Source organism: Lygodium microphyllum, chromosome 14, assembly GCF_053477565.2.
Source record: "Lygodium microphyllum isolate KBCC chromosome 14, Lygodium_microphyllum_v1.1.10, whole genome shotgun sequence".
Classification (NCBI taxonomy): domain Eukaryota; kingdom Viridiplantae; phylum Streptophyta; class Polypodiopsida; order Schizaeales; family Lygodiaceae; genus Lygodium; species Lygodium microphyllum.
Genome location: NC_141148.1, coordinates 150,245,546 through 150,253,007, shown reverse-complemented (window position 1 = coordinate 150,253,007; position 7,462 = coordinate 150,245,546). Strand labels below are relative to the sequence as shown.

Below are 7,462 nucleotides of genomic sequence, written 5' to 3'. Positions count from 1 at the left end.
AGCTTAGAAATGTGAGAGATCTAGAGAGTGTTAGCCTTAGTGGGTAGAAATCAGTTAGAGAGTGAGAGAGCTCTAGAAGGAGATCTCACGCTGAGCGAGTTCTTAACAAAGTGGTTGCTAGATAACACAGCTGCAGAAACAAGTGCCACAATAGTGGCAACATCACTACTGACAGGGTTGGGAGTCAACTAAGACTCTAGAAGCCAATCAAGAATCCCTATGGTAGCAAAGCAGCTGGATAATTACCAAGCAACCAATGACCCATACAGCTTTGTGGAGTAGTTTGAGTAGGTCTGCGAAGCCAATGGCCTAAGTGATTCTACTCAATGCTCCTAAGCCCCATCAGACTCTGCACTTAGGCGACAAGGGTCAAACTTGGTACAAAAGTCTAGATGCTGTGGAGCGTGCCGATTTCAATGGCCTAAAAAATCTATTCATTAAGAGATTTTCGAAATTGGGATACTTCGATAACCTGTTAGTGTGGTTCATGAACATCAAGAAGAAAGAGAAAGAGGACATTCAAGATTACGTGACCCATGTAAGGAGCCTCTTTAAGAGAATTTCCCTGGGTGAGAGACCAATCAAAAGGGCGGTATCCATGGTATTCATCAACAAAATACGGGGCGAGGAGCTCTACAAAGCCTTGGCTGACAACTCAAGTTTGCAGCAAGATGCACTAGCAAGGGTCTTTGAAGAAGCTATTGAAGTGGATGACTAGCTCAAGGATAGAGGCTCTAGAGGCTCAAATCAAGAAGAGTCCTATGCCAGGAGTTCCGAGAAATCTTCAACACCGGGTAAGAGAGCAGACCCAAGAACTCAGGACAAAGGGAAGGGCACTGAGATGGGACAAGAGCTAGCTAAGATTAGAATGGACATAGCCAAACTGCAAGAGATAATGAGACAACCAATGCGTCCACATGTCCAATGAGTGCATTGTGGTGGGAACCACTTGCCAGAAGAGTGTCACAACCTTGGGTCACAATCTTGTGCTAATTGTGGTAGGTTCATCCATGAAACCATGCATTGTCAATTACCTCAAAGGCTCCTATACCTGCAACCTTATGGTCAACACTCCACCTTGTGAATAGACCACCAAATTTCTTTGGAAGGGGAGCTTCATTTTCTCTTCTGGCACCAAATGACACTGAACTGACTATCTGTAGGATGGAAATCAATCCTACATGTCTCCTTAGATCTAATGGACCCTATGTGACCCATCCACCAAGTGATACTCCAATCCACTATGTGGTAGTAGCCTAGCAATGATGAGCCTTATGTAAACCCATATGTGTCATACGATAAGGACGACAATGCTATCCTCATGGACTATTGACTAGTACCCGTGATGGAATTGGAAAAAGGGAGAGGCAGAGGCCTAGGAGGGTAGGTCCAAGAGCTAATCGTGTGTTGGACTTACGGTGACCCAGGATATATTTCTTTGTACTGCCCCAAGAGAGAGCAAGTGAATAGAGATAAGTCTGATTTAAGATGCACTAAGTGTGGAATCACTCATCTCTTTGTTGATTTCCCTAGACGAAGGCCATCCTCTAGTTCGTAGCCATCAGTTCCATTGGGGTTGTTTGGTGTTGAGACACTCAATGGGGAGGCAATACCTATTCCATTAGCGATCATGACCCGCGTGCAGATGAAGCAGGCTAGCATATCATTACCAAGGCCGAGCAACCTTAGTTGAGAAGAAGAGTTGGAGATGAAGGGAGAAAAGATCGAATGCTAAGGTCACCCTCAAAACCAAAAGTGCCACAACACTGCCGGTTGGAAGGAAATGTGAAAAGCATGGAGGGGAAGCTATGAAGAGTTTTTGAAGATCATCAAGTTCAAACTAGTATCTTTTGATACTACACTGCCATTGCTTGTGTCTTTTGACACATTAAAAATCAACTCTACTATTGAAAAATTTTAGAGTAGTTGAGTATAAGTGCCAAGAAGCACTAGGTGAGTGTCAATGGACACTATGTCCTTGAATCTTCAACCTTTAAAAAAATCCTTTAAGATCTTTCAAACCAACTGGTAAATGAGCTCTTATGAGCTCCACAAGTCGAATCTTCTCAAACCCTATAAGATGGAGGACCCTCACTAATGGGTCTAACTTCCCCTAAGAGGTTTTGTACTCGTTTTGCCCGAGCTGAGAGATCTAAGCCTTCAAAGTGGTTGCTATCAAAACTACACCTAGATTTGGAAAAATTCAAATGTCAGGCATGGTGTGCGTCAATCTCCTTTATTTTTGCGCGAAGAAGTTGTGCCTTGATCTCAATAAGAGCTCTAAGAAATCTTGAAGAGATACGGCCTGGTTGATGAGATATGACTGTTCCAACAGAGGTAGGTAGGTGCTATCTACAAACACAGTTATGGAAACAACTCTCAAAAGAGGCAATGCTGAAGCTATAGTTGCCCAATCTCAATGATTGAGGTGCCAGGAAGGAGCTCTAGAAGTAGAGAAATAGTTATGTAGAAGGAAGTTTGGAGAGATTTGTCCTGTGGAGAGAGATATGAAAGCTTCAAGCTAACAAGGTGCTACTAGCTATGGTTGCCATGGAAGCTTCATTGAAGGTAGGAATGCAAATGAAGTTGGAGATAGGGTCCAATACTCAAACTGAGCTGAGCTGAGCAGAGATAGAAAGGAGCTAAGAGAAGTGAAAGGAGAGTTGGGCCATGCTGAGCTAAGCTCTGATACCATGTGAAAAGTATAGATCTAGAGCATGGCAGATATGGAAGTTATGGAGGTTGAAAGAGGAAAAAGGAACTCATGAAGACATTAACCTTGACTAGGAAAAATTGCTACACAAGTGAATTAGGTTCCAAGACTGAGAGTTAGACTCATAAACACAATCTTGTGTATTGGCAGTGACATGATACTTTACTGGAAAGAAAATAGTACTATCATTGCATTAGAAAAAAAGTGCAAGTACAATGCTTTATAGGAATTGAGTGGTGGTACTTTCTTCTACTACGCATATGGGATTCTGGTCCTGAGCCCTCACTGCTTCTCACAAAGGGATTGAAGTAGGTGTGATTGCAAATATCTCAATAGGAAAGTCATTGATGCTGAGGAAGAAATGTCGGCTCCACAGATGCCTAAAAAGGAAAGTGCTAAGGTCAGGAAGTACCCTAATCCAAAATGCGAACTTGAAGCCATCAAGAAGGTGAAAGAGTGGGTGAGGGAGGCCCATGAGCACCTAAAGGATGTTGACCCCATACTGGAGGATAAGATCGACGATCTCTCAAGCATAGGCACCCCAATTTTGCTCCCACAACCAAAATCAAGGGAGGCGATAGAACCACAAGCTGGGCCACTTAGACAAATCCTAAGTGCTTCATGCCACCAAAATAATCAAGGCCACTGGCCAAGAATCACAGACCTAGAAAGATAGGTGAGTGACTAGCAAGCTCCTCAATACATTGATGCCACCGTGGTAACTCTACGCTGTCGTATTGCTGCGCATTCGAAGTGTGTAAACCACCCAAAAGTTGTGCATGGGAAGTTGTGCATGGGATTTGGTACTTTGTACATACTTAGTTGTTGTGATAACATTTATTTTATGCGTATAAGTATAGTGGGGAGGAGTTGGAGACAAAAGTGGCGAAAATGATGAGATGCTTTCAGCCTATGTTGAGCAAGGTTGAGTGGAAAGCACAACTGATGCTGGTGAACATGTTAGGACTTTGTCTTCTCCTTCTCCAGCTACATCAAAAATACCTAATGATAACCACATCCAGGAGTTGGAAAGAAGGAGGCTAAGCATTGAAATGTCCTATGAGAAGCATGGAGTTATCATTGTTACAGTGTGTGCTTGTTTTGGGTTACAATGTGTTGTTTACATGGGCGCCAAAGATATGGAACGACAGGCTCTTAAAGTACTCAGAATGAGACTTTTTGGAGTTGAGGTACGTGCTGTCCAGTTTGGTACAGGTACGTTGAAAGATGTGGCATCAGAAGCAATAAGATACTTGATTATAAATGAAGAGACTACACATTATATTTTAAGGTCCGTAATTGGATCTCATCCTTATCCAAAGCTGGTGAGAGATTTTCATGCCATTATTGGCAAAGAGACTAGACGAAAGTGTCGCTAATGAGGGATTTAAAAAGCTAAGAAGGGAGGGAAAAGGGGAGCGTGTGACGAAAAGGAAGGAAGGGGGGCAATGCTAATTGGGGGAGAAAGGAGAGAAAAAGCGGGAGGAAGTTACGAACAAGGGGAGAGAGAGAGGAAGATGGACTATGCAGAGTAAGTGCAGAGAGAAGAAGAAAGACAAAAAGGCCTCCAGTAGAAGAGCCAACGACTGGGAGCTCTCCTTTGCATCATCAAGGTTTTGCAAGAATTGCAACATGTGCCATACCTTGAACTCGTGGTCCATCGAGGTTGTACGTCAGGCACTGTGAAGAGCACTTTGGATTTGCAGTCGAAGGTGGTGCACAACGATGAGCCGAAGGAATTGACAGGTTTGGGGCAACGGCAGTAGTAGGAGTGAGCACAATGGCAGGAGCAGGGTACAGGTACACTTGTCTGAGGCAGCAGCAGCAGCAGGAGTAGAGTACAACATCACTAGGAGCAGGAGCAGAAATTGACAGGTCTGGGTCGGAGATATGCAGCGAGCAGGACAAGCATGGAATAGGCATAGAGTATGAGCAGCAGGGTAGGTAGAGAACAAGAAAGGCAATCGTGAGGGAGCATCGACGGATTCTCTCTTCGTTTTCTTTGCTCTGTCACCTTTCCTATTCGTGGAAGCTACTAGATGAATTTCTTGGTTTGCTAGCGGCCAGTGTCTGTTCTCACGGTGAGGTCTTTGCTCGCTCAAAGCACGCTGCACAGTTCACTCACCAGGCTCTTCTATCTCGAGCTGATGATGCTTGGAATGAAATCGTGCTTGTCCGTGTAAGGCATGCCGCACCATCCTGTGCAGGAGGAAATAACCCACGCAGAGGTTCACAGTATAACAATGCACCTTCCAAATCCGAGTCTGCATCAGAATCGTCTCTATTGGACCTTCCGCCAATCTTAATTGCAGAGATTTTTAAGCATTTGGATGCACGAGAGCTCAGTGTGGTCTCTTGTGTGTGCTCCCTTTTTCATCGGCTCTCTTCGGACAGTCATGGCTGGAAGGATTCATACGTTGAGCGATGGGGCAATCCTGCTCCTAGTGCATCCACAGGTACAGTTCCTCCGCTCTCAGAAAAGAACTGGAGAGAGTTATATGTTGCACGAGAGATAAGAAGCAAGGCATTTCTGGGAAGATATCGCACTGACATGATGAGTGGACATACAAAAGCAATTAGATGTGTGCGGCTACTCTCTCCAGCCAACCTCATTTTTACAGCAGGTTATGACTCCATTCTCAGGATATGAGATTTGGAGGAAGGCTTACCACTCACATGGTCTCGGCCCCTTGGTGATACTATACGAGCCATTGCAGTGGACATGACTATCCTGGTTGTAGGAGGAATAGATGCCAAACTGAGAGTTTGTCGTGCTGTACCAGATCTCTTTCACATTTTTGATGTTGCAGGTCTCATGTCAGCTGCATCAGAGGCTGTTCTGTTAGGCCATGATGGGCCAATCACTTGTTGGAGGCTGCATGCATTGCTGCTATGCCTATTCTGAAGAAGATCCCCACTTCTGTAATGTGGTCTATTTTGCTTTCATGGCCATTGAGAGTTTGCCTGGAAATCAATTCTGGAAGAAACTGCTACTAACCTGAGCACAATACATGTCGTAAAATATTTGACAAACAATATAATGAACTTGGCATCAAATATTGTGATATCGAGATCTTCTTGATAATCTTTATTTATTGCTGTACCTTGAACCCCGTGTTCTGCAGCCCTTACACGAAATCTACGACATTTCTGGTGAACCCGACGTGAAAGTGCTGCGTCATCAGCAAGATGGGAGACTCGCAAGAAGAGATGACAGATGATAATGTTATGAAGAACCTGTTTCAGTCATTTACCATGTATATGCAGCAGCAAGTTCATGCAAAACGAGACAGTGATGCTATGGATGCCTTGAAAGCTGTCCAACAGGAGATGAAGCAGTTTAATGGCCAGCAAGTGTCAACTTACCTACATTTGTATGAAGAAAAGATGAAGTTTTTTGGAGTTTCTCAAGATGTTTGGAGCCGCTACTTCTTGCGGATCGTGGTGCGCGCTCTTGAAGGTCGAATTGCAGAAATTCAAGAGGCACATGCAAGTTGGGCTGAATTTAAAAAGGCATTAAAAGATGAATATTTCCTGGAGGATACAGGTCTTATGAATCGCAGGAATTTCTTAGCATGGGTTTCTATGCCTAATAAGGGACTTTCTGTTACCGCTCTTTTACGAGAGTTTGAAAGCCGTTATGATCAGTTGGATGGGATTGAACAGCAAGCTTTGGAGATGCAGAAAGTGGAGTTATTTTTGCAAGCTGCAGATGCTGATTTACAGGAAAAGTTGGATGATCTTTTGGAAGATCAAGCTACTGATTCACGTTTAAAGACTGAGTGGAGACATGTCATTGATGCTGTGAATGCTCTTGTCAAGAAGCAGCGCAGGAGGGTAAGATTGCATCGAAATACAGGATCAGTTCCTAAAAAATCCTTGGAGACTTCTTCTTCTACCCCTGCTACTTCTTTGCCTAAGCCTACTCCTCCTGTTATGAATCCACCAGTTCCTGCTGCTCCAGTGCCCTTATCTGTAGATGATGTTATTAAAGGCTTGGCGGATTTGACGATTGAAGCAGTCAAAGCTAAAGTTGGTAAGTTAAAGGAGCAACTTATGTCAGTACCTGCTGTAGCACCTGTTCCAGTGACTGCTTTTCCAGCTGGTCAAAGAAAAGGGCGACGATGTATTTGGTGTGATAGTACAGAGCACCAACACTGCAGAGATTGTGATGCTTTTCAGGAAGCACGTAAGAAGAATGTAGTGTTCTGGGGACAAGATGGGAAGATATGGCTGACAGAGACTGGCGCTCCTCTTGACACGAACTTTGGTAAGGGAGGTATGAAGAAGCTTGTTGATGATATGGCTGTGTGATCAGCTTATGTGAGTGTTAGAGGAGATGCTTCAGCTTTTGGAGTCCAGCTTGAGCAGAAATCTGATGGAGACTCTGCTTTATGGTCTTCTACCTTGGAGATAGCGAGAAGAGGGAAAGTTCAAACTTCTACTATGACTTGTGTGGGCTCTAGCATCCGAGGAGAAACAGGATGGGATTCTCCTGTTGACAGGTATTCTATTTTTGCTTATATGGCTAAAACGCAGGGTTTAGATGCCATGGTTGAGGAAAAGAGAAGAAGAGATGAGGAGGGTCCTAGCTCCTCCAAAAAGACTAGAGGGGGTGACTTTGTTTCACCACCTGTTACAGCTCCACCTATGTCAAATTCTCCAACTCAAACAGGTTCCGATCAACCAATGGGAGACAAGCAGAAAGAAAAGAGCCAACCAAGAAAAGAGCCAGGATTCAAGCTCTTG

At 44.1% G+C, this 7,462-nt stretch overlaps 1 pseudogene; it reads left to right on the top strand.

Moving 5' to 3' along the window:
• Positions 1-3,837: 3,837 nt before the first annotated feature.
• On the top strand, positions 3,838-5,618 carry LOC148026231 (uncharacterized; annotated as a pseudogene).
• Positions 5,619-7,462: the final 1,844 nt, after the last annotated feature.